The sequence below is a fragment of the Lepidochelys kempii genome, chromosome 1 (genome assembly GCF_965140265.1).
Source record: "Lepidochelys kempii isolate rLepKem1 chromosome 1, rLepKem1.hap2, whole genome shotgun sequence".
NCBI classification, from domain to species: domain Eukaryota; kingdom Metazoa; phylum Chordata; order Testudines; family Cheloniidae; genus Lepidochelys; species Lepidochelys kempii.
The window spans coordinates 333,056,035-333,076,516 of NC_133256.1; positions in this window are offsets into that span (position 1 = coordinate 333,056,035).

A 20,482-nucleotide genomic window follows, 5' to 3' on the forward strand; every position below is an offset into this window, starting at 1 on the left:
ATAGATATTTAGGTCAGAAGGAACCATTATGATCATTATGACCTCCTGCACAACCCAGGCCACAGAATTTCACCCACCACTCCTGCAAAAAACCTCACACCTATATCTGTGCTATTGAAGTCCTCAAATCATAGTTTTAAGACTTCAAGGAGCAGAGAATCCTCCAGCAAGTGACCCGTGCCCCCTTCCTTAGATATTTTTAAGGTCAGGCTTGACAAAGCCCTGGCTGGGATGATTTAGTTGGGGATTGGTCCTGCTTTGAGCAGGGGGTTGGACTAGATGACCTCCTGAGGTCCCTTCCAACCCTGATATTCTATGATTCTATGACATGGGGTGATGAAGAAATGGTAATATTACTACTTTATTTATATTACACTAATAGTGTTCTAGGAACTTCAAAGATATGAAAGAAGGGGACGTAGGTGTGAAATTTTCAAAAGTACTTAGGCTAGATTTGCAAAAAGATTTAGGTGTCTATAGATGCAGATAGGTTCCTAGTGGGATTTTCAAAAGCACCTAAGTGAGATAGGTGCCTAAGTTGCTTAAGTGCTTTTGAAAATAACACTGGGAACCACCTATCTACATCTGTAGGCAAATTTAATACCTTAGTAAATCTGCCCCTAGCTGATTTAGGAGCCTAAATCTCATTTTCAAAAGTGAGCATGCACCTTAAGTCTAAATACCATTGAGATGACTTAATGAGATATAGATTCCTAAGTCACTTTTGGAAATGATACTTAGGCACTTTTGAAAATTATATCCCTATTATAAGCAAGTTTCCAGTAAAAAAAAAGTATGCTCAGGATGTCTGTTTAATAATGTAGTCATATTTTCTGTCACATTTCTAACTTAGGCTTTAAGATTTTAAAAATAGGAGCCTTAAGCCGGACTTCTAAATTCCATTCTTAGCTACCCAAAGAAATGGCCTTACTTTCAAAGATGCTCAGCACTTTTAAAATTCAGACTAGAGATTTAATTTTAGGCTCCTATTTTTGAAAATCTTTTCCTTCGTGAGACACCCAACTTAATGGGTCACTTGACCAAGAGCGTCAGTCACTTGACAGAAACATGCACACACATGATTTATGTTCCTGGCAGAATAGAGAATGACCGCATTCTAACGTTTATTAATTCAGAAATTATCATTAAGAGGAATGGACTTGTTGAATATTTCAGTGGGCATGTAGAAGCTGATGCAGTTTTTCTTGTCACATAGACGTGGCATGCATATTTCCCCATCTTGCTGGGAAAAAATACACTCCTCCATTTGGCTATTTAAGGGATGGTCATCCATAAGAGCTGGATCCAAATGCTCAGGTTGTAAGGCTGGCTGCTGTAAGTTGTACTTGACAGCAGTCTTCAGCTATATCTCAGGAATGAAACCTCACATCCATATGCAGATTTTGATTCTAAATGTTTGTGGTTTTAACATAAAAGTTGGAGGATACAGTCTGACAGTTTCCTGCAACTTATTATGTGGTATGCATTATTGGGGCAATGGTACATTGCAATCAAAAGGAGCTGTGGGAGTTAGTGGATGCAGGGTTTTGAAGGGATAAAGCACTTTCTAGTAAAATAAATGACTTTGGTTTTTACAAGATGAAATGCATGAAATGTTGCCATAAATCATATTCAGAGAATAAAAGAAATGAAACAAGAATGCAACCTTTGTTTTCTCACTTAACTGTTTTGATAACTGTTACTGTTCCTATTTCATTCTTATTTGAAAACCACACACTTGAACTGCAGACCTACTTCTCCAGTACAGTAAGTGCCTTTGCTGTTGAGGGAACTCCTATTAAATGTGGCCTTTCCCTTCTCTAGTATTTCCAGTTAATTTACTCAGGAAATGAGTCTGTCCATATCTATGCTCAGGGAAACCATGAGCTGTGGAGCCCTGTCACAGGATGTGGAAAAGATGTGGGTTGCTAAATGCTTTCCATTCCCTTTGGAGCCCACAAATGGCCCTCAGGTGTAACTCTCTGGGCCCAGGGTGCTGCTGGGTTTTGCAGGTGGATCTGAGGACAAAAGGCACTCAGGTATCATGTATTGGGTGCCAATATAGACAGAGGGTGAGACCCAGAGAGCAACTAGATCATGTGCTATACTTCCCTCCAGGACTGGCAGACATGTATGCCAAAGCTCATGCTGCTAGATAAATAGTGTTTCTGCACCACCCTTGGGTTCGGAGAGGTTGTACAGATATTGGGTAGATGAGTACTTTAGGAGCTATACTGCAAGGGCTATGAGGAACCAGAAGATCCCTTTGAACATATGCCCTGCCATCCATAGGTTAGCAGATTGCCTTCCCTACAGTTCCCTAAAATCCATAATTTGGAAGATTTCAGCCAAACTTGTCACCACAGGGAGGATTATTCAGAAGCTCAATAAATTTCCTGGGTTCTTTGTCCTCATTCCATGAAGAGAGTTATTGTCATGGACAGTGAGTGGTCTAACTCACTACTTTACACTGTACATACCGGTTTTTAATTGTGCCAATCCATTGCTCATTGCCTGTATCAAGTTGCATTTTGTGTCTAGTGTCTAAACTAGAGCATAATCTTTTTTTTTTCTTCAATTACTCCATTAAAAAAATCAAACTGCATAAAAAGATTGTCTTTTTTTTGTTCTCTGGTGAGCCTTTGCTCTCCATCTTTTATGTATTATACTAATACCAGGATGTTAATGAAAGCCTCAGTAATGGTTTCCTGATGGCTACAAACCTATCTGGGGTTGTCTCCCTATTGGAAATATTTGGCCCGTACTGAATGAGATCTGTGAAGGGGGACAAAATGATAATCTTCAGATTAGAATGAGAGTGCATTATTTCTGCAGCCTTATCTTCTGCCCTTGTCACCAGAAGCCATTCCTTCCCTTTCCTGTTCTCACTGCAATCTTAGGAACAGGAATGAGGCATCAGCATTTTAATTCTTCTCATTTCTGTGAAAGATAATAAGTAGTAAACTGTGCCTCTCTCATCTTGTATGTGGATTGTCTGGGATACTCTCAATTGCCCCAATCTGCAGAGGAAGTGCAAAGGCCTTCTGTCCAAAATAGAGTACTAACGAGGTCAGATTCTGAGTCCCCGTTCTTTTTATAAAAGGCCCAGTTCAGCAGGGTATAAATTGGTTGGCTTCTCAGCCGTGCACACCCTGCAGACTTGAGGATGCTGAGTCACTGAGAGTGTAATTTTCAGCCCACTGTACAGAGTCAAAGCTAAACTAAGGACTGTGCGAACCTGCTCCTAATTCAGAGCAGCTCAAGAGGGAACTTCTTTCCTCCTGTGCGTCACTACTCTTGAGTCATTTCCCACTCTACATCTGTGGAGTATATTCTATTCCATTACACACACACACACACACACACACACACACACACTATATTAAAAGTACATTATTAAGGTGGCAGTGCTAGGAAATGCCAGGATTAAGGTTGCTTCTGCAACCTCAATTCAGCCCCCTTGTGCATATTCATTATGATCCAGGCTCTAATGACATGATCACATGCTATTTTTTTTCTATAGTATTCCTGCCTTACTCAGTACACAGAATGGACAATGTTCGCTTCAGGCAAATCTACCCTTAAAATGTTACATGCCACTGTAGTGCTTTAATGAAGACGCTCAAAGTGGGTAGGAGAGAACGCTCCTGTCAGAATAGTTAATCCACCTCAATGAGAGGCAATAGCTATTTCAGTGGGAGCAGCTCTCTGTCTGTATGGGGGACAGAGGGGAGTGTTAGGTCACTGTAACTATGTCGCTCAGGGGTGTGGATTTTTCACACCTTTGAGTGACGAAGCTATATCGATATAGGCCTGTAATGTAGACCAGAGCATAATGAGCAGCTGTTCAGTATTTAGTTTTCTCTTCATTGCTCAGTGTGTGACTCCATGCCTTATTTCTTGCATGCAATTGAAGACCTGTTTTAAAGACAGAATTCTCTCTTTCTCATGGGCTTTTCTATGGTCCACCTTATTGTAACTTCTGAGTGCTTCACAGATATTAATGAATCAATTTTAACAAAACCACTGCGAGGTGAGGGGATCGTATTATCCCCATTTTACAGATGGGGAGCTGAGGCACAGAGAGATTAAGGCCAAAAATATCCACTAATTTTGGGTGGCCAATTGGAGATTTCTAAGACCTGATTTTTCAGACAAGTTAGCATTATATAGCCCTTTATAGGTTCAAAGCACAATTTCCATTGACTTCAGTTGTTCAGCACTACTGTATCAAGTTGCGCAAGAATATGGAGAACACACAGTTAGTGACTGTGTCAAAAAAAGGTTTGATTTTAAGTGACTTGACTAGGATCATATAGGAACTCTGTGGCAGAGGCAGGAATAGCATTCTCCAGGGCAGAATCCCACTTCCTTATCCATGAGACCTTCCCTTGTCTTCCTGCAGTTCCCTGCCTCTTTCACTGCACACCTTCCAGCTTCTGCAAAAAAAGAATCAGAAGTCCTATAGACAAGTCTCCTTCAATACATAACCTTGATTTATTCCTGAGAATAAATAATGTCCTGTGGCCTGAATGAGGAAGGGAACTTATGGAAAAATAATGCATCATAGTGCATGTGCACCAGGGGTCTGAATTAATGTTCTTATACCACCATCATCTCCTTACTCTCTGAGCTCCTTTCAGGAGGGCATTGAGTGACATCTATCATGTAAGGTTTCAGAGTAGCAGCCGTGTTAGTCTGTATTCGCAAAAAGAAAAGGAGTACTTGTGGCACCTTAGAGACTAACGAATTTATTTGAGCATAAGCTTTCATGAGCATCCGATGAAGTGAGCTGTAGCTCATGAAAGCTGATGCTCAAATAAATTAGTTAGTCTCTCAGGTGCCACAAGTACTCCTTTTCTTTTTGCTATCACGTAAGGTTTGTTCTTTCTGTCTTCCTCTTACCACATGGCAAATTTAATGCAGTAGGCGGTTTGGTTTTGTTTATATACACATTTCTCAGTGTTTGCAAGAGATCTCAGGTCAAAGAAGTGCACCTTGCACCTGGAGTGGAAGGTGGAGGGACTTGTTATTACTCGTATTTCCCATGGGAGTTCATTACACAGTCTCAAACCTCCCCTGAGAAAGCTCTGTCTCCTGGACAGATGAACTTTATGCTTAGGAGTGGGTATAATGTTGCCTCCTTCAACCATTGAAACAGCTTGTTTGAGGATGTGATGGACTCTCCATCTCTTGGAGTCTGTCAGTCAAGGTTTGGTGTCTTTCCGGAACTCATGCAGTAGCTCAACGGGGCTTGTGGGCTTGATACGATTATATTCAGTCCTAAATTTCACATCTTCACAATGAAGCCAAATCATTAGCCCAAATTAATTTAAAATGGGGATGTATATCTTTTATACTGAGCTTTCTTGATACAAGATAAAATCCAAGACATTGTTTGCAATAAGTAAATAGCCTTATTTTATTTCAATTTTTTTTCAGGAAGAGTTGGGTTTGTTTGGTTTATTTTAAGAAGAAGATAATTTACTGTTGTGTTTTGTGTTGTTTTAAAAATTGTTTAGAGTTCTTTTTTAAAAAAAATTCTCTGCATTAGGCCTCCCCCATTACAGTTTGTGAATAAAAGGGGAGTGAATATATTTAAACTTCAACACAGTGAACTATAGTTCTTAAGGATTAAGTTTGAGCAGAGGATGGTGCTATGAAGGAATGTTACCCAGATGCTTTATTTCATTTGCACTGTGTATTCAAATCCTCTATATGGTAAATGTGAGTTGAAAAGCTAACCAAATAGATCTGACTATTATTATTCACTTTTTGTTTTTAACCATTGAAGGTCATCTTTGGTCTCCCACATTGTACTGAATAGTGAAAGCAACTAAACTCATTGAGAGGTAGTTGCTGTAACTATCAGAATTTTTTTCAGTTTTGTGGGCACTCTGTTTCCAATATAGACACCCCACAAGCAGACACGCCAAACCTGTGGAAAAAAATGCAGAAATTGAGCTTGTTTTTGGCCTAATTGGCTTGTGAGTTGTTTGTTGGCTAGTTATTGGCTTGTAGCTTGTTGCTTCTTTTTTTTTTAATCTGTTCCCAGCAAGCAGGGGCAAGGGTAGGGGGCAGGAGAGTGAGGGGCGCACAGCAGGCCCACCACAGTCCCAGACTGCACACTTGGGGGGATCCGGTCACAAAGAGTTTTGGGGTTCTTAGGGATTGACTTGTTTTAGCCTTGTTTTGAAATGGGATTCACTTGATTTTTGGCTTATTGTGAAAGTCGGGGTGGTTATTTACCAGGTGAAAGTTGGCAACTGTGCCCATAAATTCTATAAACTTTCTAGAAACAGGGGCATGTCTCCCATAGATGTCCATCTCTCATAGCTTGCATTTGTTTCCTTTAGCTTCCTAGAGCACAAAATATCTGACTGTACTACTCTCAAAAAATCAATGTTATCTCTCCTTGTCAATCTTTCTTTTTAGTATTTACTTCTTTAGGGACCATTTCTTGTATATTTTTGTCTTTTAAATTAAACATTATATCAATTATTAATACCCCCTATCACTCATCTAGGGCCTTAGAGGTTGAAGTGATATGCAAAGAAACTTTGATTAGTCCTTAAACCACTCCTGTGACCTACAGAGAGGAGTAGTATCCACACTGTGGTACGTTTTCCATCACTAGCAATTTTTAAATGAAGATTGGCTGTTTTTCTAAAAGATATGCTCTAGTTGGAACAAGAATTATTTTCAGGAAGTACTATGGCCTATGTTATTCTGGAGGTCAGACTAGACCCTCACAGTGGTCCCTTCTGGCTTAGAGTCCATGACTCTACAGTGAAGAGGTATATCTGACCCAGAGAGTGAAGTTACTTGCCACATAGTGATTTCTGGTTGTTTGGGAGTAAAAATTGGGTCTTCCCTCACTACCAGCCAGTTTTATGTTTTAAGCACGAAGACCAGTGGTGCTTGAACTGTGGTCTGTGGACCACTGGTGCACTCCGTAGAGGGAAGCTCGGTGCAGATAGATAATTCTTCTTGCACTTTCCACCTGCTAAATCGCATTGTAGAGAACTCAAAATACATTAAAACTGCAATACTAACTTTCTGTGTAAACACTTACGTAGTCACCACAGTGATGGGAAGATGATGATGACTAGGTTGGGAAGTGGGTCCATGTAGTTATGACTGGGAGGGGAGATGATCCACAAGACAGTTTTTCTATTAAGGTGTGATCTATGCATCTGATGAAGTGAGCTGTAGCTCATGAAAGCTTATGCTCAAATAAATTTGTTAGCCTCTAAGGTGCCACAAGTCCTCCTTTTCTTCATTCTGTGACTAGAGAGCCACACACTTTGTTGATTCTGTACGCCCCCATGCCTCTGCCCCTTCCCCCTCTGCCGGGAGCTCTGTGTGCTTCTTCACTCCTCTCCTCTCCCCTTTCCATATCATGACAGGGGCTTTATGTGCCAACTTTTTCTCCCCCTCCACTAAATGGCAGGGGTTTTGCATGTCCTCCACATCTCTCTCCTCCATACCATTGTCACCCATTCTCCGTCCTGTGCCCCCACATTCCCTCCATGTCCCCTACCCCCACCATTCTTATTTCTTATCTTTCTATCTGGGAGATAAGTCTTTCAGGGTGTCAGTATTTTTAAACTGTATTGGGATGACGGGCAGAGCTGAGATGGGGGTACTTGGCTAGAAGATGTTAATACAGAGAAATGCCATGCTTTGCTTGGACAGCAAGCTTTGGGACCCACTGCACTACATATTACTCGTCTCTTTTGATTGTTACTATAAAACAAAAGCTCCTCCCAGATCAGATTTTCTATCAACGGATTCCCTATTAAAATATGCTAAATGGCAGAAAGGTGAGGAGGGATGTTGTTTTTCTGCCTTTAACGCAGCATAAAAAATGGTAGCATTTAAACTAACCCCAGACTAGATTCTCAACTCCCATAGGCTAGCAGTGAGGAGTGCGGAATAGTTGTGGGAGTGCTGGTGCATAATTCCTGCTTTCTTATCCCTCAAGCAACCAGCACACATCAGTGGTCCCAGAGGAGATTATTTATTATTACGGAAGTGTAAATGAGGGCAGGATTTGGCCCATAAGCCATAAAAGAGTTGAGCATGTAATTCCTCATACCATTGTGAAAGAAATTCCGGCTAGCAACAGTAAATTATCTGAAACTCTTTCAGGTTGTATGAATGGCTGCATAGTCAGAGAGGGCTTGTGAGTTTAAAGCATAAAAATGACAGTCATAAATAATTGTAGAAAATCCCTGATCCCCACTGGAATGAAGTAACATAACATTCCTAAGGCACAAACTAGAGGCTGTGATGGTGTTTTTAGAAAATACATTTGCTTGGCCCAGGAGGTGAGAGAGAGGGGAGGAGAGTAAACCTATCATTCTACTTAGGCCTTTGGCTTCCAAAATAAAGTTTAGCACTTCTGCTTATAGTATAAGTACAGTTTTTCATAGAGATTTACACACAGTAATGATTGGGACTTATTGTGTTTGTGTCCAAACTGTTTTTAAGATTTTCCAACTAACAAAAAACCACCAAACATATGCATATAAATTTTAGTACTTGGGATACTGAAATGTCTTTTAGCCAGCAAGATACGATACAGACATCAGCAATCTTTTAGCCCAAAGAAGGCAGGCTGGTTTGAGAGAACATACAGAGCTGTCTACTAATTGCATGAGCACTCAGACTGTGTTTGCTCAGGTTTCTAGACACCCTTCGCTCACACTGGGCATACTCAGAGATTTAACACTGTTGTTAGCATACTCAGACTGGGATTAATACCGCATCATCTCATGAGCATAGTCACTCGTATACTAGTAATTTGATAAATAATCTCACAGAACAAAAGGACAAATCCTAAATCACTGTTTAAATATAGCACTATTGGAAAGTCCTTGTGGTATTAAACCAGCAAAATAAGGAATGGAACCAAAATCCATAAATACAGGGTTCATGATTCTATAATCTCCATGTACATTCATTTACTAATGATTCTTGGAATTTAAATACATTACCATGCTGTATGTATTTCACGTCTCACCATCTCATTATAACAATGTGACACTTTAACTTCACTTTGCAGTTAATTATATTTGAATTCATGCTAATAGAATTGAAGAGATTTGGCACTAATCTCTCACTGTAATAGTAACAGACCTGACACATGCAATTTCAAATGAAAAAACAAAGAAATAAAGCCCAAAACATCAAGAAACTAGATAATTTTGTGGATGGATAATGGGTTGCAAGAGTCAGTAAACTCCAGGTCATCAGGTAGAATTTGATCCAGGCTGGTATTGGCTAAAAATCATTACCACCTGATATGGCTATTTGGTAGTCTATATAGTGGTGGTCAAACTCCCATTGAAGCTGATAGGCGCTATATGGGTCAGCACATCTGCAAATCAGGCAACTTACTTAGGCTATATTTAAGCACCAAACTTTAGGCACTCAAGTTGAAAACTGTGTCCATCCAACTTTTGACTTCCTAACTTCCTACACTGCCTCTGAATTTGGACCATTGTGTCTAAGGCCTGATCTACACTTAAACTTAGATAGACATAGCTATGGTGCTCAGAGTTGTGAAAAGTTCACACCCCTGAGCACCATAGTTATGCCAAGCTCACCCCCAGTGCAGAACCAGATAGGCCAACAGAAGAATGATTGTGTTGACTTAGTTACCATCACTCAGGAAAATGGAGTTCCTACAGTGACGGAAAAACCCCTTCCATTGCTGTAGTCTGCAGTTTACACTGTGAGGTTCCATAGCATAGCTACAATGCCATATCTATGCTGCAATAGTGCGTGTAGTATAAACGTGGCTTAAAGTAGCTTAATTCAGTGGAGTGGAAGAGAGGCCTGTAGTAGGAAGAGCAAATAACAAGATGGTGTAAGAAGGCTTCTGTTAGTCTTTAAAGTACACATTTTTCAAGCTCTTTGGCTTGTAAATTACGTCTACTTTGATATTGTCTCTAAATTTGTCAATTGTTTACTAAAAGTTTCTGCGCTGTTAATGGTGATCTCTGTTTATAACAAATTACCATTCCTTTTCAATGAAAAAAATGGTAGGAATGGTGGTAAATACTCTAAGCATCAGATGGTAACTTTCGTCTGAAATGCCGTCCACGCAGTGTGCAGCGGCAGTCAAAAAAGCAAACGGGATGTTAGGAATCATTAAAAAAGGGATCGAGAATAAGACAGAGAATATCTTATTGCCCTTATATAAATCCATGGTACGCCCACATCTTTGAATACTGCATACAGATGTGGTCCCCTCATCTCAAAAAAGATCTACTGGCATTAGAGAAGGTTCAGAAAAGGGCAACTAAAATGATTAGGGGTTTGGAACAGGTCCCATATGAGGAGAGATTAACCAGGCTAGGACTTTTCAGCTTGGAAAAGAGGAGACTAAGGGGGATATGATAGAGGTAAATAAAATCATGAGTGGTGTGGAGAAAGTGAATAAGGAAAAGTTATTTACTTGTTCCCATAATATAAGAACTAGGAGCCACCAAATGAAATTAATGGGTAGCATGTTTAAAACAAATAAAAGGAAGTTGTTCTTCACTCAGTGCACAGTCAACCTGTGGAACTCCTCGCCTGAGGAGCTTGTGAAGGCTAGGACTATAACCGGGTTTAAAAGAGAACTGGATAAATTCATGGAGGTTAAGTCCTTTAATGGCTATTAGCCAGGATGGGTAAGGAATGGTGTCCCTAGCCTCTGTTTGTCAGCGGGTGGAGATAGATGGCAGAAGAGAGATCACTAGATCATTACCTGTTAGGGTTCACTCCCTCTGGGGCACCTGGCATTGGCCACTGTCGGGAGACAGGATACTGGGTTGGATGGACCTTTGGTCTGACCCAGTATAGCCATTCTTGTGTTCTTATTTGCTTGCAAAAAAGTAATCACTTTAACACATTTATTGATTACAAACCACAAAGAAATTGTGCTGGGAACAATCTTCTTTTCTTCATATTCTCTTCTTCCAAATCTTTCTGACTGATCATTGTGCAGATGTGGAATGGGAGGATAAGGAGTTGGGAGCATCATTGCATCCCCTCAACTACCTGCAATTTTTAAATTGAACTTCTCTTTTGTTCTGCTCAATGAACTGGCTTCCTTTAGCAAAGGGGCTGATATTTTAAAAAACAGAGAATGATTTAAAATTTCTATTTGAATACCTCATTTTAAAGAACATTGGACTCAAATTAATGCCCACCGGAATCAGTGGGAGTCCTTTCATTGACTTCATTGAGCTCTGGTCTATACTACAAATGTATGTCACTATAACTATATCACTCAGGGGTGTGGAACATCTACACCCCTGTGCAATGTAGCTTTACCGACCTAACCCCGGTGTAGACAGTGCTATGTTGATGGAGGGCTTCTGCCTTTGATATAGCTACTGCCTCTCGGGGAAATGGAGTACCTATGCTGATGGAAGAAGCTTTCCCATTGGCATGGGTGGTGTCTTCACTGAGCACTGCAGTTGCACCATGTAGCTTCAGCACTGTAAGTGTCGACAAGCCTGGAGTTCTGTAGTAGACTCTGAGAGAATATGGGAAAACCGTGTTTGTGAAATGGATAGGTGTTGTATATTTTGCTCTTTATACAATAGAGACAGTATGAAGAAACCACACAGGTAGAGCAAGTTCCAAATAACTGAGTTTATAAACTATACAAAACTTACAATGCCTATATACATATACACACTGCTACTGTGGCAGATTTCTAAACATGAAATAAAATGAGCACCAGTTGATGGCTCACAACTAGTTAAAGGGATACTACCTAACTGCTATATTCCTATAGGATGCAGGAGTAGGAGTTGGAAGCAGTGGCTTCTGTCTTCAGCTGTACCCCATTATGCTGTGTGACCTTGAGCAAGTCATTTAACCTCCCCACTTTATGCATCTGTAAAACAGATGTAATTATACTTACCAGACTCACATGGGTGTTGGGAGGATTAATTAGCTCAGCTCATGGTGTCATTTGAGATCCTCTGGTGAAAGGTGTTCTATAAGTGAAAAGCAATGTTAGTTTATTCAAATATGAAAAGTTTCCGTTAAAACTTCTGCCAAGATGCAAGCCTGATCCAGTAAAAGGGTGAGTATGTTAGTCTTTTTTTTGCAATTAAAGATTGTCTTTCCTGTTTAGGAGTCTTAGGTGTTACCCAATCTGTGGATATACTTGTTCACTCACACATTAAGTCAGCTCAGTACAGTTTTAATTAAAATTGATATTGCTCTCCTGGTGAGCTCGGCTGATCGGTTCAGCTCAATTTGAACACCTGTGAACCTGGCTTATTGGCAAATGTGTGAATAATATAGGCACTCAATCATTGTTTGCACTGCCCCATTTTCCTATCTTCAGTTCTCAGCTCTGAAGCACTGATCTATGACCTGATGGCTGCTTTCCCAGTGAGGGAGACAAGACTCCAACCAATGCAAATCAAACAGGCTGAACAGGAGCTTCTCCTCCAACTGTTTGTGGGCAGACAGGCATGAGGGTGAACAGCAGGAGGCCAGCCCATCTGACATTTGTACCTCATTAAGCGTATTTGATTAAACGTTTTGAAGAGTTAAGACACTTTTTTTTAAATTTTGGATTAAACACTGGATCACAATTTGGCCTTGGAGATGGAAGGCAATAGCTAAGTTGCAAAATTTAATACAAGTATTATATGGTGGTAATCAGCAATTCATGTCCAATATTGCATGACTATAATTAAATCAATTCAATACTTGTATCAGTAAGCAGTGTGTCACAGTGAATAGGGCTCTGCACTGGGAATATGGTGATGTGGGTTCTATTGCCCGGCCACTGACCTGCTGTGTGACCTTTGGCAAATCATCTCCTCTGTGTTCCCTTTCCACCCTTCATTTCGTGTGTTTGGGGTAGGGACTGGGTTTTTTCTATGTGTTTGTACAGCTCCTGGCACAATGGTAGTCTAGTCTGAGCTGGGCCTCTAGTTACTACTTGAATACAAATAATACTACAGTAGTAAACAAAACAATAAGATAAGATATTGGACCTGGATTTCAGCATCAGCTTAACAAAGTCTCTATTTTTGCACCTACCATTTTGTTTTGTTGGTGCAATGGTTTTATCATCATCTAAAAGAAGTTGTTCCCAAATAATTGTGAGCACAGAATTGTACCTGCAGTTATTTTTGCCAGCAAGTTGCTGGTACAAAAACAAAAGTCATTTAAAAAAATCATGGTGCATGATAAAAATACCTTAATTTTAGGTAAATAAATGTAATCTATGTGTGAAATATGTATAAAAATCAAACATAGAATTCTCCACATACGTGAAAAATTATGGAGTGACCTTTTTAAGTCAGGGCCGGTTCTAAGGTAACATTACTGGGGGCAAGTGGGTATTTTGGGGTCCCTAGATCTTGCTATCTAAAGAAACAAATAACCTTCCAAGAACCAAGGGGCTAGTTAGATCCCTGGAAAATCTTGGATGTTAAGAGTTTAAAATAGTAAAATTTGGCTACCATGTCAGCATGTTGCTGCGATTTAGACTTTATATAAAGGATGAAGACTATATATATGATTCATAGTCTGGCCTTTTTGACAATAATTTGGGGTCCCTTGAAAATTGTTGGGAGGGCAAAGGGGACATTTGCACCCCTGTAGTACTGGGCCTGTTTTAAGCATAGCAAAGTTTGCTATGTTTCCACACTAAAAGACAATCTGTGCCATGAAGACCTCACAATGTATATGAATAAGTCAAACAAAAAGTTAGAGGAAGGAAGCAGAATGTCCATTTTACAGATGGAGCTCAGAGGTGCATAGAGATTAAGTGATTTGCCCAAATTCACACTGGAAGTTTGTGACAGAGCTAGGAGCCAAACTGAGATTTCCTGAGTCCCAGCTCAGTATTTTACCTGCACAATCACCTCTCCTCTCATAGGAATGAGCCCACTGAGCTTCTGGTTGATAGTATAATTCAAACACAATAAATAATACTTATAGGAGACTATTGTAAGTGGGAATTATTTATGTAGTAGTTTGTTGTGCACACAGGATTTCCAAATAAACATAAATTCTGGTTTACAAGGCTACATAAACATTGTTAAAAATCAGAATGGTCCATAAAGCTTTACTGCCCATTAATCATAGAATCAGTCAATTTGGCCGCATCTGCATATTGGCTAGGTGTTGACTGATAATATAACATCTCTGGTGTTACCTGCTGTGTGTCTGAATGGACGACTTCCCTTTTAAAACACCGTAAACTCAGCAGATTAGTATGTTATCTCTTAAACTTGTTTTAAAAGCAAACTTTATAGGACGGAAAGGAGGGCTTGGGAGGAGGTCTGAGGCTTAGGTTTACGAGCTAAATTATTTATTATTTATTTAATGCATCATTTTTCTTGAAGGCACAATATCAAATAAAGAGTCTCCCGCACTCCATTGCGTAAGTCGACAGCTCAAGGGAAACCATCCCCAGGCTGTAACGCAGTCCATATGTCTAGCTGTTTGAAGTGCGCTTAGTACTCCATTAGGGATTCTCCATTTGTACTTCTCAATCTCATTTTGATAAGATGCAGGTTTCTTTTAGCAGCCTGACCTGATACAAACATGTAATGGATTAATTCCATAATAAATTATACTGACAATAAAGCTTTCTGAACAATTTTTCCTTTTAAAGTAACTTTTTTTTATGTACCCTTATAAATCTGAGTTTATTTTTATATATAAATTGCTTTTTATATACAGAGCTACTTGATATTTGGGCACGTAATTTTGCACTACGTACGTTATTTCTTAGTGCATTCTGTTTTGTCACTGTTTTAGAGTTACTTATGTAGCCTTCACACCTGACAGATCCTGCTGAATATTAAGAGCTTTCTGAAATAGCATTACATCTAGAAATGTGCTGAATTGAGGAATGTAGCTCACTGTCATTCGGGGAACTCCAGCTGGTTCCTATCTGACCCAAGTGGTGTTTTGACTCCATTACTTCCACATTCAAAAAGACATTTGCATGAAGTCTATAATTACTTAGTAGTATTAATGGTAGCAGTATTACTTCTAAAATCCTTTTGGTTCATTTTGTGAATCTCACCATCTTCTGTTCATTCTTATTATGTTGTCAGTGCTAGATATTATTTGTATTGTGGTAGTAAGACACATTGTATTAGGCACTGTACAAACATAGAACAAAAAGACAATCCCTGGCCAAAACAGTTTGCCATCTAAGTTTAAGATGAAAATAGCTATGACTCTTTTTGGAACGCTTCCCCTCTTCCTCTTTGTTCTGAATCCCACAATGATCGGCAAAGACACAGCTGCCGTAAGTGGCTGTTGAAGAAACCCTTTACAGATGGTCAAGCATAACAGATCATTATAATATTCTATCAAACTAGCTGTAGATGGTCCTGCTAGCAAGAGAATATTCTCCTGTGGAATCCCATAGATTACATTATCTGCCTAGAGAGAACCATCTAAAGAGATTGCTTGCATCAACAGGAGAGGTGGGTCTGGGCCGAAGAATAGATAGATGGATAGCTCACTGAATCAGAGCAGGGAAGCACTGAAATGAATGGATCTGGTAAAGTGGGAGCAGCCAGGTTCTCCCAGGATACTGGGAATGGCATGGAGAAGGAAAAGAGAAACAGGAGATGCTCTTATGGCCTCAATTTGCCGTTGTTTTTTGAATCAGCAGGGAGATTCAGAGGGCTGGAGGAGGAAGAGGAGAGAGGAAAGCCTGCTGTGGTTAAGGGGAAAGAATGAATGAGACATTGTGGAGCTCTTGTGCAGGAAGGGGGAAAGACAAAGGAAGGAGATGGGTTGGAAAGATCTGACCGAATATAAAGAAAGAGGTATAAAATCCTATGTACACTAGAATAGAGGACAAAAGGATATTTGATTGAGAGAGAGGCAGAAGTATGAGAGTCATGGTTGGGAGGAAGAGGAGTCTGTTGACCTGAGGAGCAAGAAAGAAATAGCAAAAAGATGGAAAAAGGGATATAAGAAGAGAGAAATGGAGGGAAGGTGAAAGAAGATGGACGACAAGTTAAGAATGTGAGAGAAGAAATAGGAATATGGTATCCAGTAATGTCCATTATGAAAAGGACAAAATTGAGCAGAGAAGGAAACAAAAAAACTAGAGTGAAAGAACAAATGGAAAAAGAACAAATTGTAAGTTAATCCTTTTATAGTAAATAAAGTGCTCAATAAAGTCCTTATAAGTCCAATAAAGTCAAATAAAGTCCTTAAACACACTCCTTTGATCTTAAGGAGGAATTCTGCTCAATGAGGATCAATTTGATCATAATATACTACATCCAGATCCATAAACCACCAAACTTTCCAAAGCAGACACACGCATAGAAACAAAATCTCACTCTATCAAGGACAGAGTGAGTTTAATTTAATTTTAATGCCAAGGCCAAGCCAATTATGTTATAATGCACTCTAATTATTTCTCAAACTGACACCTTCTTTACCTACAGCCAAGTTGCTCTCAAAAATGTTTAATATCCTTCCTACTTGAGGGAAAAAAAGACAAAATAGTTCTTCCCTACCTGATCCTTTAAACCTAAGTCCCAATGATCAATAAAAGCAAAGGGACAGACACAACAGCTGCAGTAGGAAAGGATTTTTAGAAAGTATTTTATTTATCCATACAGTTAAATGGACACTTGGAGCAGTGATGACTGTGGTCCCGATCCCACAAGGAATCATGCATATACTTAGCGTTAGACATGTGAGTGGTCCCAGTGTAGTAAATGGGTAGTGTTCATTCAGCAATAGGGGTTTAACAAAGGCACTCTCTGAAAAGCACATGAAAAGCACTTTGATTTTATCCCCCTTACTGTATAATAAAGTATTGAGTGATATCATTGAGTAATGAGGAATGCAAATCTCACCTCTTTGACGTAACCTTCCAAAAATTATTATTGATAAATTTATTTATTTTGTTTTGTATTTATGTGTTTATCCAAGTAGCTAGGCACCTTAATGTACATTAACAATATAATTTAAATCTCAGCAGTGTTATATGAGCATTTCAACAAAAGGCCAGCCAGCCTCCTTACAAAATCTCCATTCCGCTCCTTCATTGTCTAGGATGCATACCCTCACCCTGGTCTCTTTCAGTTAGATGTCTTTTGCGGTGTGCCTGCAAGGTCACCAAATGAGGGGGAAAAAAGTACAAAAAACCCTGTCACCAACGTGGGAAGGAAAATAAATAGAAATCCTATACATACAGATATTTCTGAAGTTGAGTACCGCAAAACTGAGGAGAACAAAAACAGTGGCCACTTTTAAAAAGCCGAACCATACTTTCTAGAACTTGTAAGGTCTATGTGCCACCAGGCAGATCTTCAGCTCATACACATTGAAGCAATTCCATTGAAATAAGGATTTACACCATCTGAGGATCTGTCCCTGTGTATATACTTCATGTTATAGTTCATACCATGGTGATGAACATGTTATGAATACCTGGCTGGGTGAATGCAAGGAAGAGGTGCTTGGGAGACCTGGCTGTGAGCAGGAGGTGAGCAGTCCAACATTGATGTGTACTTAAGGGACCATGTAACCTGCTTCAACTGGGGAAAGGGTAAATTCAGATGTGTCTTATACATGTACGTTTTGTAGCCTTTTTCATAGGTGATGGAACTAGGGGTGCTGCTGCACCCTCGGGCTTGAAGTGGTTTCCATCATATACAGGATTTACAGTTTGGTTCAGTGGCTCTCCGCACCCCCGCTATACACATTGTTCCAGTACCACTGGCCTTTTGGCATGTTTTTATATCTGTGTTTGCAAATTTTTGAGGAAAATAGGCAAGTGTATTTGATTCTTGCCATTTTGGGGAAAGATGGATGCAAGCCATATAATGTGGCTCTGGATTACCGGTCTTGATTTCAAAACCCTTTCCCAATGTATGGGGTTTGCCGGATTTGGAGTTCTCCTTTGCTCCCGTTTTTAGTTTTGGTTCATGTGGGTATCTGAAGCACATGGAGACTTCCACTTAAGAGTTATTAACTAAAGAATTCCAATCAATTATCAAATAAGGCTATGGGATTTTTTTTTTGGAGGGAAGTGAGGTTCGTTTGCAGAAAAATGTTCTGGTGCATCATCAGATTCTGTGACTGATGTTATATAGGAGGTCTGGCTAGGTGATTTAATGGACCTTTCTGATGGTAAATCCATGAATCAACCCCCTAAGGTTTGCACACAAAGGATTCTTTGTGAAGGAGTTTCCTGTCTCCTTCACAAGAGGCTAGGATGAGTGGGGGGAAGGTGTGGGTTAAGAGGAGGCATATTGTCCATTCCCCCACTTCCCACAAGCTTTTTGGAGAATTCCTATGAACAATTGGAGCATTAATATTTTTCATGGCCCCTTTATGTGTTTTGGAGCCTTCCTGCCCAAGAGCTGGTTTGAAGGCACAAACACTCAATATGGGTATCTCTGCCTGCCTTGCAGCGTTTCAGGGACCCATACAAATCCTGGAGGGGGCTAAGTCATGGGGTGGGAATCGCTATTTGTTCTACAGGGAGGCAAACTCTGCCCTTCCCGGTGGAACAATATGAGGAAAACTCAATTGAGAAGCAAGTTTTGACCAAAAATTCTCACTCCTGTTAAAGCCTAAATGTTGGCGTGATCTGTCAGATGGCTAATATGGAATTCCAAACCACACTAAAATAGATGCGAGTTATAACATTTGGGAAAAAAAATCTTTAATTGTCACAAACTTTGCTGAGTGTACTGCTGGTGGTAGCCATTTCACACATTACAGCACTTCTTCTGATTGCTCAACAATGATTAAAGCAGATTAAGAATGTTTTTTCTCTCTTCCTCTATAATTACCTCAGTGAAAGAGTGTACTATTCCTTAAAGGGACAGGCTGGAACCTACAGCTGGGACTGCCTGGGGAGTATCCAAGGGTCGGGAAGACTAGGGTTGGTCTGTTTGACCAGGATGCTGGGAAAGAGAGAGGGGAGTAGAAGTCATGCAGGCTGCTGCGGATGAGGGTTGCTTCTCTCAGATTATAGAAGACGGGCCTAACTGGAGACTTTGTTTGTTTTGACTTTTACTTTAAGTTTGGGAGCTGAACCAGGGCCCTGAGGTGAGGCCCTTATGAACTGTGTATTGTAATTGCTCCTATCCTGAAACATTATTAAAAGGGACGTGCTATTTGCAGTGTGTGTTGACTTCTCCTTGCCCTGGGCTGTGAAAATGAACCTATTGCTGCCCCAATAGGGGAAATTAAGGGGGGGGGCACAACCACAGTGCCACACAAGGCTGCAAGCCCCTCTCTCTTTCCTATCCTGCTGTTACAGTGGCTACAGCTGTAAAGTTCATCTCAATAGTAGAACAGATTGTCTCCTCCAGGACCTGGTCTATTGGTATTGGTCTATGAGCCTCTGTTTGTGAGAAGGGGATAGCATGTCACAAGCTGTAACATCTCCTTTCCTGAGGAATATAACATCTCTATGATCCCCCCAGCTTCAATCAGCCACTGCAGTGAAAGACTTAGTCACTTCTTACCAAAGCTTTCCCAAGCTCCAGTGTATGGAAGTATTCACCACAGTTTCCAGCGTGGCCAGTAAAGAATTCTTAAACAGAATTCTGAACATTGCTACAGACTGCTCTGAACTTTGATTAAGAGTTTAAAGCATTCTAGTTCAATGGCTTCTGTCAAAACCTTTTGACTATCCAGATGTCATGCTTAAGTGTTCCTTATATAACCTGGTATCCATGCTTGGATGCTTCTTCTGAAAATTGGTCTAAATTGTAAAGCTGTGGAATTAAATCAGTTTCTATGGTATAGCTTCAAAGACATGGAAAAACAATAGTGAGATAATTGTCTATGAATAATCACAGGATGAAAATTCTAAATAGATGAAATAAGGAATATCCAGGGTAAGATTGTTCTTTAGGTTGGAGGTTTAGGTGGAAAGAGGTTAGAAAATAAGTGTGTGAGGGGTCCTTAATCTGTTTCTGGATAGAGAGTTAGTCTTAGGTAGGAGTGGCAAGTGAAATTGCAGACTCGTAAAGTTAATGTGGGCAGTAAATAATGGAATTCTTGTTCATCCATTCTTATTTGGGTTGGGCTGAAAAGTGAAAGTTTAAATCTGATTCTACTCATATATAGTGTTACTCTTTACAGTAACTGGGAAATATTCTGCTTTTAGTTATACTGCTATAAAACCAGAGTAACTCCATTCAAATAAGTTAAAATTAGTGGAGTTACTTACATAACTATGAAGATGGAATATGTCAACTGTGTCTTTTTTCCAAAATGCAGTGTCATCACAAGATAGTGATGCAAGGGATCTGGGAAATTATTTGTTCCCATTCACAATTACTTGCACAATTTAGCTAAAGCCTAGATTTTTTGAGACTTTATTCAAGTTTAAAGAGGGTGCCATGGGAACACTGAACTGCATGAAATATTAAATATACATTTTGCAAGAGTGGTATAGATCTTCACTTTAGAGAAAATGAACAAAGCTGGTAGAGTT